Source organism: Sus scrofa, chromosome 2 (genome assembly GCF_000003025.6).
Source record: "Sus scrofa isolate TJ Tabasco breed Duroc chromosome 2, Sscrofa11.1, whole genome shotgun sequence".
Classification (NCBI taxonomy): Eukaryota; Metazoa; Chordata; class Mammalia; order Artiodactyla; family Suidae; genus Sus; species Sus scrofa.
The window spans coordinates 151,562,346-151,586,507 of record NC_010444.4 but is presented as its reverse complement, the minus strand read 5'-3'; the positions used below and the strand labels follow the sequence as shown (position 1 = coordinate 151,586,507).

The 24,162-nt window shown below is 62.2% G+C and overlaps 1 protein-coding gene across 1 annotated transcript in view; it reads right to left on the bottom strand.

Annotated features, from left to right (window-relative positions):
- Positions 1–15,244, bottom strand: part of SYNPO (synaptopodin) — a 62,840-nt gene extending 47,596 nt beyond the window's left edge. The window contains 1 exon segment of the mRNA XM_021085030.1: positions 15,114–15,244. The gene's annotated coding sequence lies outside the window, so the exon portion shown is untranslated.

The window sequence follows — 24,162 nt, the reverse complement described above, 5'->3', positions numbered from 1 at the left end:
GGGCCCCCCTCCCCTCTCCCCGCCAGCTTCCCCTCTCGCCTGCACCCCTCGGTCCGCCGCACCCCTGCATGGACCCCACGCGGGCCCCTTCCCTCCCCCAGCCTTGTCCCGGTTCCCTCCTTTCTCTCAAAACCACCTTCGGGGAGGAAGCCGTCCCATCCCCGAGAACAGTGGTCGTGGGGAGCCCTGTCCTGCCTGGGGACCAGGACACGGACAGGATGGGGACAGGGCCGGGCCGGGGCAGAGCACCCCTCTAGGAGGTGTGTTCGGTTGTGTTTGAGGCCAGACCCGAAGGCAGCCCCCAGCAGCCACCAGCGCGAGAGCTGCCCTGAGATGGAGGAGCCACTGGCTCTGCAGACGCGGCCCGATTGGCGACGAGTGGGACTGTTTGAAGCAAGCACTTTGCGGGCCCCTGAGCTCAGCCCAGGGCCAGGCCTGGGGCCTCCAGGCTGCCCCTCAGCTAGAGTCGTGTTCCCTGAGCACCTACTAAGTGCCGGGAGTTCTAGGTTGGCTCTTTCGACCCCCACCGCCGCGCAGCAGGGTCCGTGGTGGTGCCCGGGCCCAGCAGCTGAGGAAGCAGACAGAGGCGAAGGCACCTGCCTGAAGGGACAGAACCAGGGCCCCAGGCCTGAGAGGTGCCGGGCTCCTCCCTCCCCTCAGGGCCCCGAGCTCCTTGTCTCCTCCCCGGTCAGAGTGGCAGCGCGGCGGCTGCCAGGCCTTCTGTCCCATCTTCTCCCGACTCACCCATCTGACAGGTCAGGAAAGTCGCGCTGGGAGAGAGGCAGAGAGCTGCGGTCCCAGACGAGCCGAGCGCGGGCATGGGCTCTTTGCCTTTTCTCCTTTCCGAACCCAAGAGCAAGCCTCAGCTCTCCTCTGCCTGTGCCCGGGGCGGCGGGAGCTCTGGGTGCGGCTCTAAGGGAACGGCCTTGTGGCCAGTCCGCCCTGAGCCGGCAGCAGCCCAGGCCAAAGGCATCGAGGAGACATCTGAGGAAGCAGAGCCCCAGCCTCCCTGGGGCAGAAAAGCTGAGGTAACCAGAATCCTCTTTATCCCTCTGAGCTGTGGCTGAGCCCCCAAGGGGGGCGCAATGAGGCAGAGACCAGGGTCGTTTGAACAGGTTCCAACCGCCGTTTCTCAGGGAAGAGGGTCTGGTGAAGCCCACGCCCTCCCAGCAAGCGGGGCTGCTCCCTGCTCCCTGGCCAGGCTCATCTCTCTATATCGATGCCCATAAAGTTGCCCACGTCTCTGTGTGCCCTTGGCCTTGGGTGGAGCTGCTGATAGGTCCGCAAGCCCCACAAGGCCACCGAAAGCCAGTTGGAATGGGATACGTCCTGCAAGCAGGGACTTTGGCCTTGACCCTGGCCAGCTGCTTCCCCAGAGTTTGAAACAGCCAGTCTTGCCCCCAAGGGAGGGTGGGTGACTCCATCTGGCCCATCCTTGCTCCAGGTGAGCCCAGCTCCAAACTCACAAGGTTGGCACCCCTTCCCGGGAAGCCGCCCTCCTCTAGAGGAGGAAGAGCCCTCTAGAGGCAGACAGATGTCGCGCCATCCTAGGGCAAAGCCAGAAAACCACCTCAGCCTCACCCAGGACCAGGTCTCCTGGGGCCCGTAGAGACACTGAGACCCCAAAAGGCCAAGGAGGCTGCCCTGGGCCCCTTGCCCGGCACCTGCTGCCTCCCCAGGAAGGGGCCGTGCCTGCGTCCCCGCCAAGGATGCCGTCCACATCCTCCAGCCGTCTGGATGCCCCTCCACTCCGGGAGGAGACCAGACAGACGGTCTGGGAGGTGCACTTCCTGCTCAGGGCAGGGCCGTGCTTGCCCGGAGAGCCGGTGATGAGACGGCTCCCCAGCGCATCCCCAGGAAAAGAGCATCGTCATGAGTGACGGCGGCCGGGAGCGCGCGTGGGGCGGGGGCGGAGCCACGACGGAGCTGGTCCTCCTCTGTCCTCCTCCGCGAGCAGCGCCACCAGCCCGGCCTGCGGGGGAGGGGGCGCCGCTCCGCCAAGCGGCTCCCACGCCCCTTGGTCCTCCCAGGGCGCCTTTCCTGGGCCACCTGGCTTGACGCAGAAAATGCAGCCAAGGGGCCAGGGAGCCAGGGCTGAACGGCAGGAAAGGCTGAAGCTGGGGCGGCCCCCGCCTCCCCACCCAGCCCGCGATCCACGACAAGGCGGAGGCCGGACACAGCCCTTGAAAATGTCAGTCAGGGAACAATCTCTTTCCCCGGCTCCACCTCTGACCTTGGGCACTCGGCCGCCACCCCGGGTGGGGGGCTGACCTTTACCCAGCTCTGCCCATTCCGCCGCCGGTCCCTAGTTGCGCACACACACACTCTCTCTCTCACACTCACACGCGCACACCCTCTCACACTCACTGTCCCTCCAACGTGACAAATGAACTGTTTGCCCCGTCAAAGGATGGCTAATTCATGGAGGCCACAAAGTGATCTACATGGCAGATGCCAGCTTGGGTCCTGATAAGCAGAGCCAGCTCTCCCCTGTGGGTTTAAAATGGGAGCAGCATAAAGAGAGCCTGTGGACAGACTAGGCTGGACCCCAGGGACCCCCAGCTGTCCCCAGTCCCATTCATTTGGATGGTTCATATTTTTATTTCAATCTACTCCCTGGTTTGGTGTATTTTTATGCATCCCCCCACACAGCCATGAAAAGAACACACAACCCTTGTTATTTGGCTGCACTGGCAGCACGCAGACGTTCCCAGGCCAGGGATCGAACCCACACCACACGAGCGACCTGAGCCGCTGCAATGCCGACACCAGATCCTTAACCCGATGCCCCACGAGGAAGCTCCAACACAACCCACGTTAAGATGAGCCGAGGCTGCTCCTGGAGCCCCGCTTGCTGGGCTGCCCACACTGTGGGCACCCCCTTTGGAAACCGCTTTCCTGGCCTCGACTTGCCGTTGTGGGGATGGGAAAGCTGAGGCCTGGAGCCAGGAGACCTGGGCAACGTCCAGAGCCGCCCCAGAACCCGGAGCCCGCTTCCGGCAAGGCTCCTCAGTAGGAGAGAAGATCCAGGACTCAGGTCCCAGGGCCGCTCAGGAGGACAGAGCCCACGTTGGCTGCGGAATCTGAGTGCGGCCTTTACCAAGGAGCGCTTGTCCCAGGAATCCCCGAGCCCCGGCTCCCTTCCGGGCTGCGGTGAGGAAGCCGGGCTCCTGGAGGCAAGGGCTCTGAAACACGGGCAGCGCGTGGGAGGAGAGCGCGCTCTCAACCGCCCCTGCTCTGGGCCTCGGCCTTTCCGTCTGGGAAATGGGTGAGGCCACGCGGGAGAGGACACTGGCCACAGGGCAGTCCAAGCACAGGCGGACGCTGCCACCATATCCGCACAGGTCTCCTCACCCCACAGGATCCCCCCAGGAGGCAGCCCTGTACTCCGGCTGCAGGAGGCCTGGGGCGGCCCACTCAACGCCGTGAGCAGGGATACCCCATGGACCTGTTCACACGCGTGCACACCCACCCGTGTAGCATCGCGCACACAGACCTCGCACACCGACCCCCCCCCTTCCATGCGCACATGGACCCTCCCTGTCTCCGGCGGCCCTGAGCACACGGTGGGGGCGAGCCTGCCTTCCCCCCCTCCCCCGCCCCCGAGCCCCCAGACCTGGCGCTGTCTCTGTCCCGCCGCCTGGGACACACATGTGGTTTCAGTTAGCAGCGGAGCGGGCATTTCCGTCCCAGACAGCCGGGCCCTGCCAGGGCCCCGGCCCCACAGGCGCCCGCAAGAAGGGCCACGGCGGCCCCCACCCCTCCGCTGGCCCGCCCGGCGCCCCTGGACCCCGGCCCTGCACGACCCCGCTCTCGCCCTCCGCGCTCTCCCCCTCACCTGGAGCCAGACTCGCACCCACGGGCGAGCGCGGGGCCGCCGTGCCCGGGCCTCCAGCTCGGCTGCCCGCCCTGCCTGCGCGCGGCTCTGTCTGGAGCGGCGGGGCGGCCGCGAGGAGGGCAGGGTGTCGGGGCGGGCGGGGGAGGGAGGGGGCGTGCGGAGACGGAACCCTCATAACAGAGCCCCTTTGTTTCCGAGCATATGGGATATTTCATCCATACTGAAGACATTAGCCGTCTATATTTTTAAGGGCTCGGGCTAAAGGAGGAGTAAATCCAGCCGTCTTCTGCTCGGCAGACGTGCACATGCTGACTTCTGGAGCGTTTCAAACCCGGAGAGAACGCCCCCAGTGACACCGGACGCTTTCAAATAAATATGTTTCTAAAACTGCGGCTGGCGTGGAGGCCTCGGGGCTCCTTTCTCTGCTGCCCACCCCACCCCCCCCCGCCGGCCCCACTCCCCAGCAGGAGGAGGGAGGCCCTGGAGTCCAGCTCCCACCCCAGTCCTCTTTCCCAGGCCCCCCAAACCCCAGCGGGGCCCCAGCCTGTCGGAGTCGCCCGAAGAGCTTGGAAATCTTTGCCCCTTTCAGACACAGGGGTCCAAGGCCCAGAAAGGGGCAGGGACTTGCCTGAGGTCACACAGCAAATCAGGAGCTTGTGCCAAGGGGCAGTGCCTTCTTCTCTCGACAGGAGGGATCCCGCGCCTCCCCCCGTCGGCGGGGGTGGGGAAACCCCGGGCCCAGGGGAGGGCTGAGGCAGGGCTGGGGAGGCCCGCCCGCCTTTCCATAGCTGCTCTGGGCGCCCGTCCAGGGAAGCATCAGCAGGGCTGGAAGCGCCGGCCCCAGGAAATCCCCTTCGGCTGGCAGATCCCAACAGGCCTGGAGGCCTCGGGTGAGGGAGCCTCCCTCCCTGGCTTCCCAGCTCTCCCCTGTGAGGAGAAACACAGGCCCAGAGAGGGCCAGGCCTTGGCCAAAGTCACACAGCAAGGTGATGGCAGAGTGGAAGACTGAACCCACGTCTTCAGACCCTGGGTGTGCGGGCGGGCTTTGCTGGGGAGCTGTTCCCTCCGGGCTGAGCCCCTTCTTCCTGGTCTGCAGGTCCCCCGCTGATGTCAGAGCCTGGTCCCTTCTCGCCACTTTCTAGCTGTCGGTTTGGTTGAGTAATCAGCACAGCGCTGGCACAGGGTAAGCGCCCTCGTGAACGCGAACCGTTTGCTCTCATGATGTTGACCGAGCTTCTCCCCTGCACCAAGCCCCGCACCAGGCGCCGGAGACAAGCCCACCCTCTCCCCAGGGCTCGCGGAAGAGACAGAGCCTGCTCTGTGGGCATCTTCTTCCAGCAGCGGGAAACGGAGGCTCTGAGAGGTTCGGGGCTTCTCGGGGCTGGGTGCTGGGGCGGGGCTCCGGCCAGGATTTCCCGACTCGGAGTTTCGCTCGTATCCCTCGAGGGGGCACTCCGCCCTGGGCGCCCACCCGCCCTGGGCCCAGGACTGCCCAGCACCATGTTCCTCCTGAATGTCTCTGTTTTTTTGCTTTTTGCTTTTTAGGGCCGCACCTGCGGCATATGGAGGGGCCCAGGCCAGGGGTCGAAGCGGAGCTGCAGCTGCCGGCCTGCACCAGAGCCACAGCCAGGCCAGACCCGAGTCACGTCTGCGACCCACCCCACAGCTCACGGCAGCGCCGGATCCTTAATCCACTGAGCGGGGCCAGAGATGGAACCCGCATCCTCATGGGCACTGTGTGGGGTTTTTAACCTACTGAGCCACAGTGGGAACTCCCTTGAACGTCTCGCTTCTTAATAAGAGCAGGCAGAGAGCCCCCTAAACCCTCCACGAAGAGAAGGCACTGCTGCAGGAGCTGGAGACCTGGGTCCCTGGCCTCGCCCTGCCTCTAACAGCTGTGTGGGGTCCCTGTGCCAAGGACACAGCTCTTCTCCCGTCACCTGGAGATAACCGTTCCGCTAAGGACGCAGGTCATGCACGAGAGGGATGTGCGGGGAGCTCGGCCATGGACGTGGTCATTTCCCTGTCTGGAACTTCCCCTTGCAGATGCATCCTGGCATTAAGTCCTGTCTAGGCCCCAACAGGCCCTGACTGGCCTCCTTGCCAGCCTGTGACCCTTGCTCTAACCGCATCAGCCCCCAGAGTCAGCTTTGCGAAGCCCCTGTGCCTGTCCCCCTCCACAGTGACTCCATGGCAGCTCCCACCGCCCCATGGCAGCTGGCGAGTTAGAGGGGCAGTCAAGCCCCTGGGAACCTGGCCCCACCTGAAGCCGCTCCTTCCTGCCGTGGCCTCCTGGGGCCTCCCTGCCTCCGAGTGAGCTGATCCAACACCACCCTCGCCCGCCCGTCGCTCCCACTTCCATCATCAGCTTCCTGAGAGGAAGCTCCGCGAGCCTCAGGGCGCAAACTTGCCACTCTTTGCTGCTGACACGGCTCAGGGGCCTTTTCAGAGGGGCTTCTCATGAGTTCTTGGCTGAGTTCTGCAAGGCAGGCGAGGGAAAAATGATTCTCTGATGCCTGTTATTTCAGATGATAATTAAACAGCCGTTGTCGGACCAGGTGCTCTGAGCCAGGCACTGTGCTAGCGTTTCAAATGCATCGTCTGCTGGCTCCTGACCACATGACGAGCCCAAGAGGCCGGGAGGGAGGGACGGCCCCCCACACATGGTGGCACTGGCACTGGCTCCTCCTGGCTTTTAGGTCACAGTTTTCATCCCACTGAGGTGTGAGCCCCTGGAGGACGAGGTTCAGCCTCAGACCCCATCGTCCCCACCGTGGAGCCGCGCTCAGTGCGTTTGGCTGCGTGGACCCTGGCCCAGTCCTGGTGCCCTTCTTTGATGGAAGGAGGTGGTGGGCCTGTATGCGCAGGTGCACGGCTCCTCCCGCCTGGCAAGCCCTGCCCAGCAGCGCCGTGATGGTGGTGTGTCCCCTGGAGAGCGGTGGACGCTCACGTGACCCCCTGCTCTGGAGCAGGAGGGATTTGACCCGCAGTGTGTTCAGTCCCAGCCAGTTCACCTCTCCTTCGGCGTATCCTGGCGGCCCCTGCTCCCGGGAGGTCACTGTACGGGTGGGTGCAGCCTGGAGCCCAGGAGGGCTCCGTGACCCTCCTGCGTGCATGGGTGGGGCGGGTGGGGAGCCTCTGGTCCAGGAAGATAGTTCTTGAGTGGTGGGTGCACACGAAGCCGCGATCCCCCGGCCCCCCATTCACGAGCGCAGCCGAAGCCACGAGAAGACGGCAGGGGTGAGCCTGATTGCCCCAGATTGCGGATCATGAACCCTCACTGTCACAGCCCCTAAGTGGGCGCCAGCCTTTACCTCCAGCCGCCCCACTAGGGGTCAGACTGCAAAGAGGAACCACGAGGTGTCGCTACCTCACAGGTGCCCCGAGTGGGCCCTTGACCAGACCCGATGGTGCAGGGGTCATGGGCCACCCTCCTTCAGCCCCCAGCCTCTCTGCGCTGATTGGGGGCGTGAACGAATGGGGGCCTGGAACCGAGCAGGAGGGGGCCAGCCATCTGAGCCCCTGCCCAGGAGGACACTGCACAGCCGGCCCGTCTCCCCAGAGCCGAGAGGGGGGTGGCCCACAGGCCCAGGAACCCTCGTCTCTGGCAGAGCGGCCTTCACCAGGGCCCCCTCTGACACATGAGCGGTCCCGAGCACATCACCGGTAATTGAGTTGCTTTGGGGGGTAAATTCCATCCAGATGTGGAGGGTGGGGTGGCTTCCTGAGCAGAGCAGGGGCGGGTACCGATCCACGGGGGCCAGGCCGCCAACTTGCCAGTGTCCGGGAGGCCTGGGCTCAAACAGTGTCTTCTGAAAAAGCCAGAAGTAAGGCCAGGATGTCAGCATTCAGCCCCCTGCAGGGGCAGATGGGAGCTGAGGCTGGGACAGCTTGAGAGCAGAAGGGGCTGGTCAGGCCGTGACTGCGGGGCCCAGATGTCTTCAGTCTGGGGGTTTGGGGGGGACGCAGGCAGGGTAGCCCCTTCCCCAGAAATCGCCACCGGCCCCTGAATTAGGAGGTCAGAAGGGGCCTCGGGGTTAGGGGACCTGCTCTAATCACCTCCAGCTTAAGCCCCAGCCACAGAGAGGTCTGTGCTCCATCTGCTCAGCTTGGAGGGGGAAGCTCCAGGCAGGCCGCCCCCGGCCCGCGCGTTGCGGGCGAGCCTGCGGCCTGGGCCCCTTTTCCCAGGGGGCCCCTCACGCTTCTCTCCTTTGACCTCCCCTGGGCCGCGCAGCTTCCTGGCTCCTGCAGGCCACTTACTGGAAGGCAGGAAGGGACCAGCCAGCCGAGCGGGTGGGGGCGGGGCGGGGGGGCATGAGAACTTGGAGAGAATGAGAGGAAACGAGGGGGCGTGGGCTGGGGCTGGGGGGAGATTAAGAAGGGAATTTTTTTCCTCCTGCCTCATGTTTTGGCTGCGTCAGTGTGAACATGTCTGGGCGCCTTATCGCGAAGGCCAGCATGGTTTGCACAAGAAAGAAAAGTGTCTGCGGCGGGAAAAATTACATCTTGATAAAATATCCCTTTGGAAGGGCACCGCGGGGCTCTTATCAGCAGGCGGCTGGCCCCGTCCCTCCGTCTGGTGGTCCCCAGGCCTCCAGCCCCCCTGCTTCTTCCCCTCCCCGCCTCTGCACCGTCGCCGCCTCGGAAAGTGTCTCTGCAGAATCCCTGCGATGCCGCCGGGATCCCCGAGGGCTGGTCCTGCCCCGCCTCTGATGCTGTGTGCCCCGGGCCCAACCCCGCTCCCTCTCTGGGCCTCAGTTTCCTCTCTGGGAGAGGACGGGCGAGAGGCATGAGCTGGGCGGTTTCCGAAGCTCCTTCCAGCAGCAACACTTTGCCGCTCTGACCTTTTCCTGCCTTGTGGTTCTCTGGGTTGTGAAAATTTCCACCTTTCACCCCCGGGCCATCGCACGCTAAAAACTGTGCAAATCCCCTTCGTTCCCATTAGACACGCGGAACTCTTACCTAAGCCTCAGGTAGAGCTACCCGGCCTGGGGCCTGTGCTGGGAGAAGCGGGTCCTTTCCGGCTCCCACCCGAGACCTCCCGGAAAATCACAAGGCTTTCAATTCTTCTTAGACAAATATTTTTTCCTCAAAATATTTCCTGCATGGAAATCCACACGGAAAACTGGCCGGTGAAACCGTTGTGCCTATTACCCCCCTACCCCCGCACACTCTCGGGAGGGCGTGCCAACCAGGGTTCAGAGGGTGGAGGTCTGGGCCCGGCTGTGGGTGCCCGGCTCAACCCCCGCCACCTTGCCACGTGGGAGACCCTGGCCCGTCTCTGAGCCTCAGGCTTGTCATCTGCCCCCACCGTGGCCACCTCACTAACCACCCGGTTGTTGGGAGATAGGCGGGGTGGGCTAGGAACGCGCTCTGTCCCCTGTCGAGCTGGTCCTGCCGGCCACTGAGAACCCGGGGTCTGCACACGTGAGGCCTGGCCCGGCTCTTGGAGCTCTTCTGCCCAGGCGCTTTCTCGTACAGCCGGGGAACCGAGGCCCGGGACGTGAGGAGGGACTTGATGAGGTCACTCGGGCCAAGGGAGATGGGGACCCCTTCTTTGACCCCCTTCAAGAGAGGCGCCACCTGTCAGGAAGCCCTGTCTGCGGCCAGAGAACTCGTTGGTCTGCAGAGATCTCGGCCAGCTGGGACGGTCAGCGTAAAAGCCTCGGAGATACTCAGAGTCCGAGCCTTGCCGTCTTCCAGCCTCTGGCCCTGCAGGGCGGGGGTGCGGAGAAAGCTCCTTTGCCTAGAAGCCAAGCCCCAGCTCTGGTTTCCTCAAGACCTGCTGCTGGCAGAGCAGCCAGAGGCACCCCCGCAGCCCAGCCCGGCGGTCCGCGGCCCGGTCGCCACGCCGGGGGTCTTGGCCTGCTCCCAGGATTGCCCAGGGCACCTCGCTCCTCTGGCCCTCTGGCCGAGGCCATGTGAGGTCCACCTGGCCCCACGGGGACAGCCCCTGCCCCACGTCCTCTCCCCCTGAGCACCTCGTTTTGCCCTGTTTGTCATCCCAGAGCCAGGCGCTGCAGAGCTGCAGGCCCTGCAGGCCGTGATGGCTCGTACCCAGCCCCGGACGGCTCTCCCACTGCCAGGCAGCCTGATTTCCCTCCCTGCCCAGGCGACGCCTTGGAGCCCTCCTCACAGATGCATCCAGACCAGCGCAGCGCCAGTCCCCGGGGTAAAAACGGGTGTTTTTACTTATGAGAACAAACCAAGCTAGTTCCCATTGTGGCTCAGCAGTAATGACGCTGACTAGGACGCAGGTTCGATCCCTGTCCTTGCTCAGTGGGTTAAGGATCTGGCATTGCCGTGAGCTGTGGTGTAGGTTGCAGAGGCGGCTCGGATCCCACGTTGCTGTGGCTGTGACGTAGGCCGGCAGCTGCAGCTCCGATTCAACCCCTCTCCTGGGAACCTCCATATGCCATGTGCTGAGGGTGTGGCCCTAAAAGGCAAAAACAAACAAACAAAAAAAACCCCAAAACAAAAACAGGCCAACTGCTCCCAGTGCAGACAGCAGAGAGCCAGGCCTAGAAAGGAGGGGCCTTGCCTGAGCCACACGGTCCAGTACAGACAGAAAAGGGAGCAGAGCTCAGCCTGGGCTCCGCCTGCAGCTCCCTCAGGCTGAGCACCTGCAAGACAGGGCCTTCCTTCCTGTCCTGGTCGGTCCTCGCCTCGGCTCCCCGCATCCCCGAATCCCCGCATCCCCGCACGCAGCCTCTTCCTGCTCCGCGTGGACACGAGTCGGGCCCCCCAGGCAGTGTCTCCAGCCCCAGCTAAGCCTGTTTCCCTGCGAAGGAGAGGCAGCGGGGCTCTTCGGACTCCAGCAGCTCTCACGGTGGTGGACAACTCTCTGAGGGCCATCGGGGGCAGCGGGGACCCTTTGTCCAGAGATTCCAGAGCGGATGTGCGGACACGCAGCTTTCTGTTGGAGCAGAGGCGGGGCTGTCTTACGGGGCCACGGCCCCACCATGAGAGACGCCCCTTAGGAGGTAGTGAGCACCCCGTCACTGGAGAAAAGCAAGCACGTTCCGGACCCCACACGGGGTGGCCAGAGGCTGGGATGGTTTAGAGGAGGTGCCCTCGAAAGCCCTTCTCTGTCCTGAGAGGGTGCGATTTGGGCAAACGTGTCTCTTACACAGACCACAGCCGCGCCCACACAAGCCCTCCGTCCGAGAGCAGACTTTCTCCCCAGGAGTGTTCTTTGTCCCTCAGGCCTGGGGCCGATGGGGGAGGCATGCTCCGAAGCCCAGGACTGCTGCCCGGCCCTGGTCCAACCACGACGTCCACCCAAATGGACCTCTGCCTCCGGGAAGCCTTCCGGGACTCTTCCCCCCCTCCCCCCCCCCCCACCCCCGATCCCCGCCCTTCCCCGCGGCGAGGACACCCCCCCCACCCTCCCCCCCCGCTGCCCTGGGCTCTGTTTCTCTACCTCGGCCTTGAATCAGAGCAGCTTTTCTCAAGGTTATTTTTGGCAGCATAGGGACATCGCATACAAACGTCTCGTCTTGTAGCAATGAGAAAACTTTTAAAAGAATAACTGTCGTGCAGCAAGGATAGGGCGGCCGGATGTAGCAAATAAAAATACGTAATGCCTGGTTAAATATGAATTTCGGTGAAAGAACAAACACGCTTTTTTGACGTCTAAGGGCGACCACGCCGTATTTGGGAGGTGCTCTTGAACTAAAGCATGGGTCGTTGTTTATCTCAAGTTTTGATTTAACCGGGCACCTCGTGTCTTTGATCTGGCAGCTCATCAGGAAGAAAGTCCTAGCTGGGTGTTAGCCTGTACTTAATACAGCAGCTCTCATACTTAGTAAAACCCCTGCCCCCCTCTAATCGGAGAGCGGGCCCAGCTGGAGTTAGCGTTGCTCGCGGTGCTGTATCGATGCGAAAGTCCCAAAGGACATGGGATGTGAATCTTCCTCTTACAGTGGAAAACCCAAGCTTCCTTTTTAAAGAAATGTATTTGCGCTGTAAAAAGTGAGTCGACTTAAAAACGTTGCACAAGTAAAGTCAAGGCTAAACCCAGAAATGACAAACCAGGAAGGTGGCACCCCGGGGACAAGGGGAGGGCACCGAGGAGGTGCTTCGTGCCTTGCCCGTCACGGAGCTCCGTCTCGGGGAAGTCTTGGTCCCGGGTCCCCTGTTGGCACAGGCTCCAAGGTGGAACTCTCCCGCCCCCGGGGCAGGCCCTCGGGAAGGGGGAGGCCCTGCTGAGTGCGCTGCCGTCTGGGCCGGGTTCACTGAGGCCCCCGGGCTCCTTTATACAAAACAGCCTCCTCGTCTGGGCTCGACTTCAGAGAGGCTGTTTCTGAGGAGGCCACCGCGAGGGACTTCTCGCGGCGTCTCCAGGTCAAACCCCAGCCTTTCCAGCCGCGCCAGGAAACCAGGTGCCCCCCGCCCCCCAGGCTGCCTCCCGCGTGGGCAGGGCTGCAGGGCCGCGGCCTCCCAGACGCGCCCCCCGCCGCCCTCCGGAGCCTCCGGGCCAGGCCCGCTGGCTGCCCCCACCCAGGCCAGCACCCTCTCTGGGTCGGTTTCCCACCCCCCAGCTGAGGATCAGCCAGAGCCTTGGAGTTGGAGGCGGGAGCAGGGCCAGGAGCAGGAGCAGGACCTCACTCCCTGCGTTGCAGCGAGTGTGCGGACCCCACAGCAGCCCCTCCTCGGAAACCCCTTCCCCGCCTTTCGCTTCGCTGCCACGGGCCCGGGCCCTTCTCGGTGAGACTCTGCTTCGGGCGCTGTGCGAAGGCCTGTCCTGCATCTTCTCGTTTCACCCTCCCAGGACCCTCTGAGCAGGTGTTAGCGTCATCCTGCTTCACCGAGGAGGGTCGAGGCTCAGTGGCGCGGAGTGACACACCCCAAGGTTACACGGCTAAAAGGGCGCAGCCCAGGAGGTGACCCCTTTCCCGACCGCCCCCTCAGCGGCAGGATGCTCATCCCGGGAGCCTCTAGGGGCAGGGTCTCTGTCCTGAAAACCAGGAAGTTTCTCCGAAGCAAAGTGGGAAAGTGAGAGGCCAGCGCCCAAAGGGCTGCCGGCTCCCCTCAGCCTGTCGCGGTCCCTTCACCACCTGCCCGCGCCTGCCCCGCGTCTGCTCTACTGCCTGCGAGAGAGCGCGTCCCCAGGTCGCCGCGTGCCTGTTGGTGGCCCCTTCTCCTCTCTGGCCTCTGTGTCCCTCTGGGCCCCATCACAGGGGCCTTGGCCAGGCCGCGATGCCGCCTTCGGTCCCCACGAGAGTGGAGCCAGGGCGGCACGTTGGCCAGAGGCCGGGGGACCGTCCCGCTTGGCTCCCCTCTTGAGCTCCCCTCCCAAAGCTGCTTCTCCCAAAGGCGGAGGCGGCTCGGCCCCGACATCAAAGGCCTGCCCTGCTCCTGCTTTGATGCAGAGGAATGGGAAACAGGAGGACGACACTGCCCAGCCCAAAGCCCGGGCGGCCCTCTGTGCGGCCTCTGGCCGAACTCACAGCCCTCACAGCTGCCGGCCTCTCCCCGCAGACCGTCTGCAGCCCCCAGGGGATGGGGGCCTGTGTACGGCCTCAGGGCGGGGCCTTCCCCTGGCCAAGGATCCCACCAGCCGGAGCCCTTTCTCCCAGGCTCCGGAAGGCACAGCGGAGGGCACAGGGCTGGGTCACAAGCCGGCCGCCATGGGAAGCTCCTTTAGCCCAGCTCAGCCTCGAGACCATGGCTCGTCATCAAGCGCCCTGCTCTTTGCACCCCTGCCAAGTGGAGCAACTGACCAGACCAAGGAGGCCTGTCGTCCCCCGCTCAAATCCGCCCAAGGGGACAGCGTGGGGTGTCCACACAATGCTGAGTGCGTGTCGCCTTTGACCCTGCAGGGCCTCAGCTAGGAGCTTGTGCAACCTGTGTCTGCCTGGTGCTCAGCGGTGGGTACGCAAGGGTGTACACGTTCATGGCAAGGCTGTTTGTGGGAGCAAAAGCCCAGAACGTGCGTTCGTGTCCGTCAGTGGAGACAACACAGACTGTAGTGCAGGGTCTACACGGCCGACGGCACGTGGCAGTGAGGTCCACGCCAAGAAAGGACCTGTGAAACACACAGCCCAGCAGAACAGCGCGCAGGGCAGGCTTGCACTGTGTGAACTGGAGGGGCAGACACATGACACGGGTGCAACCTAGACTCGCTCTGCTGGGATGCAAAGACCTGGCACCAAGGTGCCTTCTAGGGAGGCAACCACTGGGGGAGAAACTTATTTTTTTTTACTAAGTATTCAGTTGTACTATTTGCTTTATAAAATTAAAAAAAAATTTTTGGACTTTTTTTAGGGCTGCCCCTGTGGCGTATGGAAGTTCCCAGGCTAGGGGTTGAATCAGAGCTGCAACTGCCAGTCTACACCACAGCTCACGGAAACGCCGGATTCTTAACCCAGTGAGCAAGGCCAGGGATTGAACCTGAGTCCTCGTGGATGCTATTCGGGTTTGTTGCCACTGAGCCACGACAGCAGCTCCCTATTTGCTTTTTTAAAAACAATGAGTGTGCCACATGAGTTTTTTTAGTGTCCAAAAAATGTGAAAACCTTTTTTTAAAAAAACGATTCCTTCTCTAGAGGATAAAGTCCAAAGCCTCAACCTGACTTTATGGCCCTGGGAGCCCCTGTGACCGCCGCCGCCCCAGCCTCCTTTGCTCTCATGTGCCCTTCCTGCCCCCGCCCTGCCCCCGCCTCTGCCACGGGGTGGGGTGCGGGCTGTCTCTCTCTCACACACACGCAAACGCACGTACGTACACCTGCACGTCCACCCCTATTTGTGCACCAAGTGTCTCCTGGGTTGGCACTGGGCGCCAGAGCCCGCAGAAATGCCAGCGCGTCTCCTGCCCTCTCAGAGCTCGCGGCCGGAAAAGCACAGCATCAACCTGATGACCCGCAGATGAGCGGACGATGACGGACCGCAGGGCGAAGCCCCAGTTCTGTCAGTGCGACTCCAGAAGAATGTGGCTGCACGGCCAGTGTGGTGGGCGTGGGGCAGGCGCCAGGGCGGGCTTCCCCGAGGAGGGCCACTTAGACCACAGCCTGGAGGCGGAGCCGGGGGGGGCATCAGCTGGAAGGTGGGACCAGGGTGCAGAGGGACCCCCGGGTTGTGGTCTGCGAGCTCCCTGCCCGAGTCACTTCCTGCCTCTCCTGCAGTGTGGGTAACTCCCACCTCTGTGATTTGGGGGTTCGGTTGAGCACCCCACAGTGCTGGTCTCAGCTGCCCCGCCCTGGACAGGACGACTGGCCAGCAGAGATGGGTCCCCTTCTCCCTCTTCCATTTCCGGCCTCCGCCTGGTACTCACCTCTTCAGCCTGGCATGCTGGTGTGCAGTCAGCCCTGGGAGTTCGCTGCCACCCCTGTGTCTGGAGGGCCTTCAGAGCCCAGTTCCTGCGCTGCCTGGCAGTGTCCTTCCCTGGTGGTAGCTCAGCTGCTAGGGCGTCTTTGCTCCTCCCTCCACGGGTCCTGGTCCGTGACGCCAGGGAGAGACCTTTGCCCGGCCTCCGTGGCTCCTCCAGGCCCAACCCCGGCAGAGCCCCACGAGTGCCCTAGGCCAGGTACCGGGGCCAGCCTTCCCTGCCAGCCCCTCCTTCAAGAAAGGAGAGTGGCCATGAGCCTGCAGGGCTCCCTTAGCCACAGCCTCCGTCAGGGTGGTCTGTGCCCTCGTTGGCCCAGGGCTCGTGGGGACATTACACCCCCAGCTCTCTGCTCGAGCCTGCCCACTTCCCGGGACACTCCCCCACCACCCATCCTTTGTAAAGACTGCTCAAGCCTCACTTTGCCAAAGCCATCACCTGCTCCCCAGTCCTTCCTCGTCCAGGCCACTGAGGGCAGCGCGGTGCCTGAGCCTGGGTTTGGAGCAGCAGCCCGGCTCCAGGTCCGGAGCAGCCACAACCCCTGGCCTCCTCTGTAAAAAGGGGCAGCGATGGGAAGCCTCACTCCGACCTTCGCGGGTTCTTAGGAGGAGTAAATAGGGCACAAAACCTGCCTCCCAGCAGCACCCAGTACACTGGGGCTGCAGTCTGTCGGTGTGGCTCTGAGCTGTAGTGTTGCTTGTTTAAGCCCTGGGGTCAGAAAGCGGCAGGACCTGTAGCTCTCCTTCGGGGAGAGGCTGTGCTGGGTCCTCAAATCAAAGCCAAGCCTGAGCGTGGGAAGACTTGGCTCGTCAGCCTGGCTCTGCCGCCCACTCCTGTGTGACCCTGAGCAAGCCTGTCCCCTGGGCCACGTATGACCGGGGTGGAACATCGGTCTCTCAAGGATGAGAACCTGGGGCGCCCGCCCTCTGTAGCCCAGCGCTGACCCAGTGCCAGGCACGCGGGAGGCCAGTCCTTAGGGTCGGCTTGACAGGGCACAGGGGAGAAGGGAGGGGAGGGAGGGGAGGGCGCTGGCAGGGTGCTGCCCCTTCCCAGTGCAGAAGCGCAGGTCTGGGGAGACTCTGACTCTGCGAGAGGAGCCAAGGACGCGGTTTACTGATCTCTGGCTGCCTGGGTCCAGACAAGCCGAGTCTGTTCACTGTGTACCAAGGGCGGGGTGAGACGTGGAGGGATTTTTGTGGCCAGCACGCAGCCTGGGCAGGAAGGCAGCTGGCAGGGCGCAGGAGTGGCCAGGGGTGTCTGAGTGGGCACACGGGGCCTCGTGCGTGTGCCGAGGGCAGGGCTGGTCCACCTCCCACGTCTGTGACCTCAGGCGAGTGGCTACACCTCATCTGTGCAATGGAGCCAGTGATGGTGCCAGTGATGGTGCCCGCCCTTGGAGGGCCAAACAGGGCCTGCAAAGTGCCTGCTAGTAAAATTACTATGGGGTAATTTAACAGTAGGCGCTCAGCCACATGTTAGTAAAATCACTATTGTGGTGTTATTATTGTTGTTGTGTGTCCAAGCACCATCAAGAATGTGTGAGGCAATGAAAGCATAGGTTTCAGTGTGTGTGCGCATGTGTGTGTGCCTGCGTGTGTGAGTGTGTGTTTGCGTGCCTGTTTGCATGTGCGTGTGTCTGTGTGTGTGTTTGCATGCGTGTCTGTGTGCGTGTGTATCTGTGTGTGTGTGCGCGCGCACATGCGTGTTTGCATGCACACGTGTGAAGGAAAGAGAGATGGCAGCGCTATCGGTGAATGAGAGTGTGCACGAGTATCATGAAAGGTACAGGTTCCAGGCAGTTCGAAGGATTCGTGGGCTCCAGGACCCCTAAAGGGGCCACCTCTGAGGCAGTGCCCCTGGTCCAGGGGGTCGCGGCTCCGGCTGCGTTGTCCCACACCCTCTCCTGAGGACACCGGGAGACAGAGGACGCCCCCAGCAGCTCCCTCTAGGCCGTGCTGCTCATTTGGCCTGGGCTTCTGCGTCCCTGGGGGTGGGGGAAGCAGCCTGGCACAGCCCAGGCCTGGGCAGGTGCTCGGGAGGTGACATCCTGCCCTTGTGGCCGCCACAGCCCCAGCTGAGTCACAGAGGTCGCTGCCAGCTGGGCGGGGTGGCAGAGGAGACACTGCTGCCCACGGACCCCACGAGTTGGAAGAGAGCAGTGGTTCCCGCGGCCCCAGTTTGCAAAGGGGCAAAGGCGACCTGGCAGCACGCAGCCGTGGCCCCCAGTGCCCACCCAGGACTCCCCTACCTGCCTTCGAGAACAATGGGGTAGGATGTTTCTGGGCGCCACGGGCCGACCCCAGCCAGCACTGCAGGTACCGCCAGCCACCCTCCTCCAGAGGTGGGCCGGGCACGGCCTGGAGCGCGGGTCTGAGCCGCAGGGGAGCCCGGGTGGGTGGGGCGCGAGGGCCGGGGCGCCGGCCCGGTGACCGGTGCCGGGGGGCCTGGGGCAAGTCCGCTTCGTCACGTGGCCCCAGCCCCGTGCAGCACACTCCTCAGCGGGTCGAGGCATTTCTCGGCAGGTACAGCCGCAGAGAGCTTCGGGGTTGCCGGTCCCGGGGAGACTTTGGAAACTACCCCGAAGCCGACGGAGTGGGGCAGGTGCACAGGGAAGGGCCCCAAGGGGGCTGGCGCGGATGTGGCGCCAGGACAGGGTCTCGGTGGCCGCTGTGGGGAGGAAGGCGGGGTGCAAAGCTGGACGTGAGCCCGCTTCAGGGCACCCAGCGCGCCTGTGTCAGTCGACACGTGTGCAGAGAACGGCGATGACAGACCGGGTCAGCCGCGCATCCTTCCACGTGGTGGTTCTTGGGGTGAGGTTCTCTTTCTTTTTTGTGCCTTATGTTTGTTTTTTGCTGCTCTCCTCCAATTATTGTGTGGTTAACACGAAAAATCGCCAGCAGGTCCAGAGGTGATGCCACGTAAGAGCCGCTGTTACCATCGCAGGGCTTGAGAGGGGCTCGCGGCAGGGAGCCTTGGGCCCACCTTCGCCCCTGCTGAGGCTCACCGCCTTCTTACCCGGAATCTGCCTTCAGCTGGCTCCCCCGTCCCTGGCATCCCCTGACCCCAGGGAGGGCTCGGGCCCTGGTCACACCTCTGCCACAGTCTGGCCAGAATGACACAAGAGCCCTGGGGAGAGGCTCTTGGCACAGGTTTCTCTTTGGAGCTTAGAGCCCTTTTCTGGGCAGCTCCGTGCCTCTCCCTGGGGAACCCGGTGGGGGGAGGCCTGCCGTCCCCAGTTCTGAATAGAGTCAAGCCCCAGGGAGACACGGTCACTGGCCAAAGGTCAACAGCAGAACCAGCGCCACCTGAGTCCAGCTGCCGAGAAGGAGGAGGCAGGAGCTGGACATCTGGGTGGCTGTCCCCTGGCCTCTACGGGCCGTCCCTTCCCCCATCCCAGCTCCCCAAAGTCCAGGAACATCTGGCTGCTGGCCTTGCTCCAGGAGGGGTGAGCGGCGGAGGGGCCTCCTTCCGCCAGGCCCCACCGCTGCTGTGGCTGTGACGCAAGGCACATCAATCAAGGCTGAGGGCTGGCTGGTGCTGGGGGGGCGCTGGCTCCTTCCCCACCCCCTCCCCAGACATTCCAGTATAATGGAATCTCCTTTCCTGTCCATTTATTCCCAACCCGCAGCGCTCCGCCAAGCCCGCCAAGCGCGGTCTGCACATTCAACCCCCACCCGGCCCTGCCTTTTCCTGGGAAGGGGCTCCCTGGGGGGCCTAGGAGGGGCACCAGACCCTCCCTCTCACTAGCAGGTCCCACCCTGCTTCTCCCCTGTCCATGGGTTTGGTCAAGGGGCCAAGTCTAAGCTAAGAACTTTGCATAAGCTTATCTCGCATGTCCCTACCCTCATGTGAGGTGGCCTCTCTCATTATCCTCCTGTTAAGAGCTGAGAAAAGTCAGGCTCAGAGAGGTTAACTCATTTGCTCAGAGTCACACAGCAAGACGATGGCAGGATCTCCCCAAACCCACGCTCTTTCCTTGCCTGTCTCTTCTTGAAAACGTTGCTCTTTCCTGACTGAAAGGCCTTGGCGCCCTTGTCCAAGTCGGTTAAGGAGTTCCTGCTGTGGCACAGGGGGATCAGGGGTGTCTCTGGATGAAGGTCCCATCCCGGCCCCACACAGTGAGTTAAGGATCCAGCGTTGCTGCAGCTGTGGGCTAGGTTGCAAGTGACGCTTGGATCCCTGGCCTGGGAACTGCATATGCTGCAGGGCGGCCAAAAAAGAAAAAAAAACCCCAATCTGTTGAGCACAGATGTCCCGCTTCAGTTCTGGGCTCGCCCTTCCATCCCCTTGATCTGAGGTCTAACCTTGGGCTGATACCCCGCCGTCTGGATTCCCAGTGCTCTGAACTTGGGAAGCGTGACGCTTCCTCCTTGCTTCTTTCTTTGCAGGGCTGTTTTGGCTCTTTCGGATCCCCTGAGGCTCCGGATGAGCCTCAGCACCAGCTTGTCAGTTTGTACAGAGAAGTCAGCGGGACTTTGACGGGCGTTGCGTTGACTCTGCAGATTAGTCTGAGGCGTATTTTCCATCTTAACAATGTTGCTGGAGCTTTTCCCACCCACGCGTTTATGCTGTTTTTCCATTTATCGAGCTCTCGACTTTACCCACCGTGTTTTATGGTTTTCAGAGATAAATTTTGCCTTTTGCATTTCTTTTGTTAAATGTATTCTTATGTGTTTGGTTCTCAGATGCTATCATTCATGGACTTGTTTCCTTAGCTTCATTTTCAGATTGTTTATTGCACATGCGTGTGGAAACAATTGATTTTGTATATTGATCTTGTATGCTGCGAACTTGTAGAACTTGCTATTTCGAGTAGTTTTTTCGGTGGATTCCTGGGGATAGTCTATGTACAAGATCATATCATTTGCAAAAAGAGATTCATTTGGCTTCTTCCTTTCCCATCTGGATGGCTTTTATTTCTTTTTCTGGCCAGCTATCCTGACCAGAATCTCCAGCACAGCCCTGAGAGAAGAGCCAGGAGCAGGCAGCCCGGCCTCGGCCCTTCCCTGCTGCAACTTGCCTTCCTCTCTTTCCACCCAAACCGCAGGGAGGGCAGGGGTCTCGGGAGGAAAGCGTGTGTGCGCAGGTGAGTGACAGGTGCAAAAGGAGCGCGAAGGACATCCGCGGGACACCTGGACGCCCGCCCATGGGCGAGGATCCCCCCTGGACAACAGGACAGGGAGGCCCAGCAAAAACAGTAGCAGCCTTTATCCAACACCTGCTCTGGGCCAAATGCTCAGGATACAAAGAGGACTAAGACTCCGAAAGGTCAAAGCTGGAACCCACCTGGGGTCAAAGCTCAAGGAGACCCACGCTGCCCTCTTGTCACGAGGGAGACAGCCCAGGCCCCTGACAGCGCCACCAAACCCCTTTTAGTTTCTAGAAGTGGCTCAGGAAGGCAGCTGGGTGGGGAGGGGGATTCAGGTGGCCCCTGCGCCATCGCTTCCCGGCTGCGGGGTCGTGGGCCCCGAGGAACGCCCCTGTGCCCAAAACGCCCCCCTTCCGTAAAACGGGGAGAACACGTGTGGCGAGGACTAAGCTGTGAGCATGTGGAGCACTTGGTGGTCGTCCTGCTGGAGCTGTGAGTGCGAGTTTGGCGCCACACGGATGGGGCCAGGGCGCTGCCTGTTGCCGAGGGCTGGGGAACGGACGTGTGCTCGCTGTCTGGACCCCTTTGGAGGCACGACAGAAGCTGAGAGGACACCGGTTCCCTGATCAGACGGGGCCCCGTGGCGTTTGCCGAGAGCTCGCTGCTGGGGACGCTCGGAGCTGCTGAGGGTGGTGGCGGTGACGCTCAGTTTACGACGTGCGGGGTCGGGGTCGGGACGGAGAAATGGGACCCGTCGGAGGGACATTTAAGGAGATGTATCGCAAGGGCTCGGCTCACACAGCCGCAGGGGCCGCCTCAGCGAGCCTGAGCCCACGGGGGGCGGTTCGTGCCCGGTCCCCTTGCCCTGGTGCACACACATGGGGTCAGACATTCCTCCGGCTCCTTCCACCAGGATGTTTTGGATGAAATGGGCGTTGCTATCACACCGAGTAAGGCAGATGGCCCTCCCTAAAGTTGGCGGGCCCCATCTCATCAGTTGGAAATCTGAACAGAACAAAGCGGCCCGTGCCTGACTGTCTTTGAACCGAGGCAGTGACTTTTCCCTGCCCTTGGGCTCAGGCGGAAACATTGGCTCTCCTGGTTCTCAGGCTTTTGGACTCAAACTAGAACCACGTCATCAGCTCTCCTAAGCATGCCAGCTGGCTGCAGTGGCGTGTGTGTGTGTGTGTGTGTGTGTGTCTGGTGTGTGTGTGTCTGGTGTGTGTGTGTGTCTGGTGTGTCTGTCGGTGTGTGTCTGGGGTGTCTGGGGTATCTGCTGTGTGTGTCTGTTGTGTCTATGTGTGCCTGTGTGTGTGTGTGTGTCTGGAGTGTGTCCGTGTGTGTCTGGGGTGTCTGTGTGTGTGTCTGGGGTGTCTGGTGTGTCTGTGTGTGTGAATGTGTGTGTCTGGTGTGTCTATGTGTGCCTGTGTGTGTCTGGGGTGTCTGGTATGTGTGTCTGTGTGTGTTCGGTATGTGTGTGTCTGGGGTGTCTGTGTGTGGGTGTCTGGGGTGTCTGTGTGTGTCTGGTATGTGTCTGTGTCTGTGTGTCTGGCGTGTGTGTGCCTGTGTGTGTGTGTATCTGTGTGTGTGTCTGGGGTGTCTGTGTGTGTGTGTGTGTGTGTGGCTGTCTGGGGTGTCTGTGTGTGTGTGTATCTGTGTGTGTGTCTGGGGTGTCTGTGTGTGTGTGTGTGTGTCTGGCATGTCTGGGGTGTCTCTGCGTCTGGTGTGTGTGTGTCTGTGTGTGTGTGTCTGGCATGTCTGGGGTGTCCGTGTGTTTGTGTGTCTGGGATGTCTGTGTGTGTGTGTCTGTCTGGTGTGTCTGGGTGTGTCTGTGTGTGTGGCATGTCTGGGGGTGTGTGTGTGTGTGTGTGTGTCTGGGGTGTCTGGCGTGTCTGGGGTGTCTGTGTGTGTGTTTCTCTGGCATGTCTGTGTGTGTCTGGTGTGTCTGTGTGTGTGTCTGGCGTGTCTGTGTGTGTGTGTGTGTCTGTCTGGCGTGTCTGGGGTGTCTGGGTGTGTGTCTCTGGCATGTCTGGGTGTGTCTGGCGTGTCTATGTATGTGTGTGTGTGTGTCTGGGTGTGTCTGGCATGTCTGGGATGTGTGTTTGTGTCTGTGTCTGGCGTGTCTGGGTGTGTCTGTGTCTGGCGTGTCTGTGTGTGTGTCTCTGGCATGTCTGGGTGTGTCTGGCGTGTCTGTGTCTGTATGTGTGTGTGTGTTTCTGGGGGTGTGTCTGGCGTGTCTGGGATGTGTGTGTGTGTGTGTGTCTGGGGTGTCTGGCGTGTCTGGGGTGTCTGGGTGTGTGTGTGTCTGGGTGTGTCTGGGTGTGTGTTTCTGGGGGGTGTGTCTGGCGTGTCTGGGTGTGTCTGGGTGTTTCTGGAGAGTGTGTTTGGCGTGTCTGGGTGTGTGTTTCTGGGGGGTGTCTGTGTGTGTTTCTGGGGGTGTGTCTGGCGTGTCTGGGATGTGTGTGTGTGTGTGTCTGGGTGTGTCTGGGTGTTTCTGGAGAGTGGCGTGTATGGGTGTGTGTTTCTGGGGTGTGTGTCTGGGTGTGTGTTTCTGGGGGTGTGTCTGGCATGTCTGGGTGTGTGTGTCTGGGTGTGTCTGGGTGTTTCTGGAGAGTGTGTCTGGCGTGTCTGGGTGTGTGTTTCTGGGGGGGTGTCTGTGTGTGTGTTTCTGGGGGTGTGTCTGGCGTGTCTGGGTGTGTGTGTGTCTGGGTGTGTCTGGGTGTGTGTCTGGCGTGTCTGTGTGTGTGTGTGTCTGAATGTGTGTTTCGGGGGTGTGTCTGGCGTGTCTGGGTGTGTCTGGGGTGTGTGTGTGTCTGGGTGTGTCTGGGTGTGTGTTTCTGGAGGGTGTGTCTGGCGTGTCTGTGTGTGTCTGTGTGTGTGTGTGGCATGTCTGGGGTGTCTGTGTGTGTGTGTGTGTCTGGGGTGTCTGGCGTGTCTGGGGTGTCTGTGTGTGTGTGTGTGTCTGGCATGTCTGTGTCTGGGGTGTGTGTGTGTCTGGGTGTGTCTGGGGTGTGTGTGTGTCTGGGTGTGTGTGTCTGGGGTGTTTGTCTGGCGTGTCTGGGGTGTCTGTGTGTGTGTGTGTGTGTGTGTCTGGCATGTCTGTGTCTGGGGTGTGTGTGTGTCTGGGTGTGTCTGGGGTGTGTGTGTGTCTGGGTGTGTGTGTCTGGGGTGTGTGTCTGGCGTGTCTGGGTGTGTCTGTGTGTGTGTGTGTCTGGGTGTGTGTTTCGGGGGGGTGTCTGGCGTGTCTGGGTGTGTCTGGGGGGGTGTCCGGCCTGCGCACACTCTCCTGGTGCAGCGTCTCTGGGGACCGCTGCCTCCTGTTGCCGCGGGGGCCGTGGGGCAGGGCTGGCTGGACCCTCAGGCACAGGACCGTGTCTTCTTGGGGGACGCCTCAGCCGTGGCGCCCAGACCTTCCAGCGCATTCCGAGAGGACGCCCCGATTCTGCGTCCCTTCCGAGAGTCGACTGAGAGGGGCTTTCATTGCACGGACCAGATGTGCCCCAGCCGGGAGCAGCCCGGCAGCAGGCGGGCGCGCGGAGGGTGGTGGCCCGGGCCGGGGGTCGCGCCAGGCCCTCGCCAGCCAGCTCGTTTCTCAACAGTCCCGCGGGGATTCTCTTCAGCCCTTTTGCCTTAGAAGCCAGGGGTGCGCCCCAGCTCAGCAGCGAGACGGAGGGGCTGGGGCTGGCACCCAGGTTTCCTCAGGGTGCCCTCCTCTGGCTCTCGGGTTCTGCATCAGTCCCTGAGCCTCCCCCGCCCTCAGACAGCCCCGTGGGGTGGACCCCCTCTCAGAGGAGGTGGGCAGCCCCCACCCCGGGCGCTCAGCCAGGAGGCGCAGGGCTGTCCCACACCAGCCCCGGTCCCTGCCCGCAGCAGCCCCCGGCCCACGCCCCTGGCCTCCGCCGCCTCCCC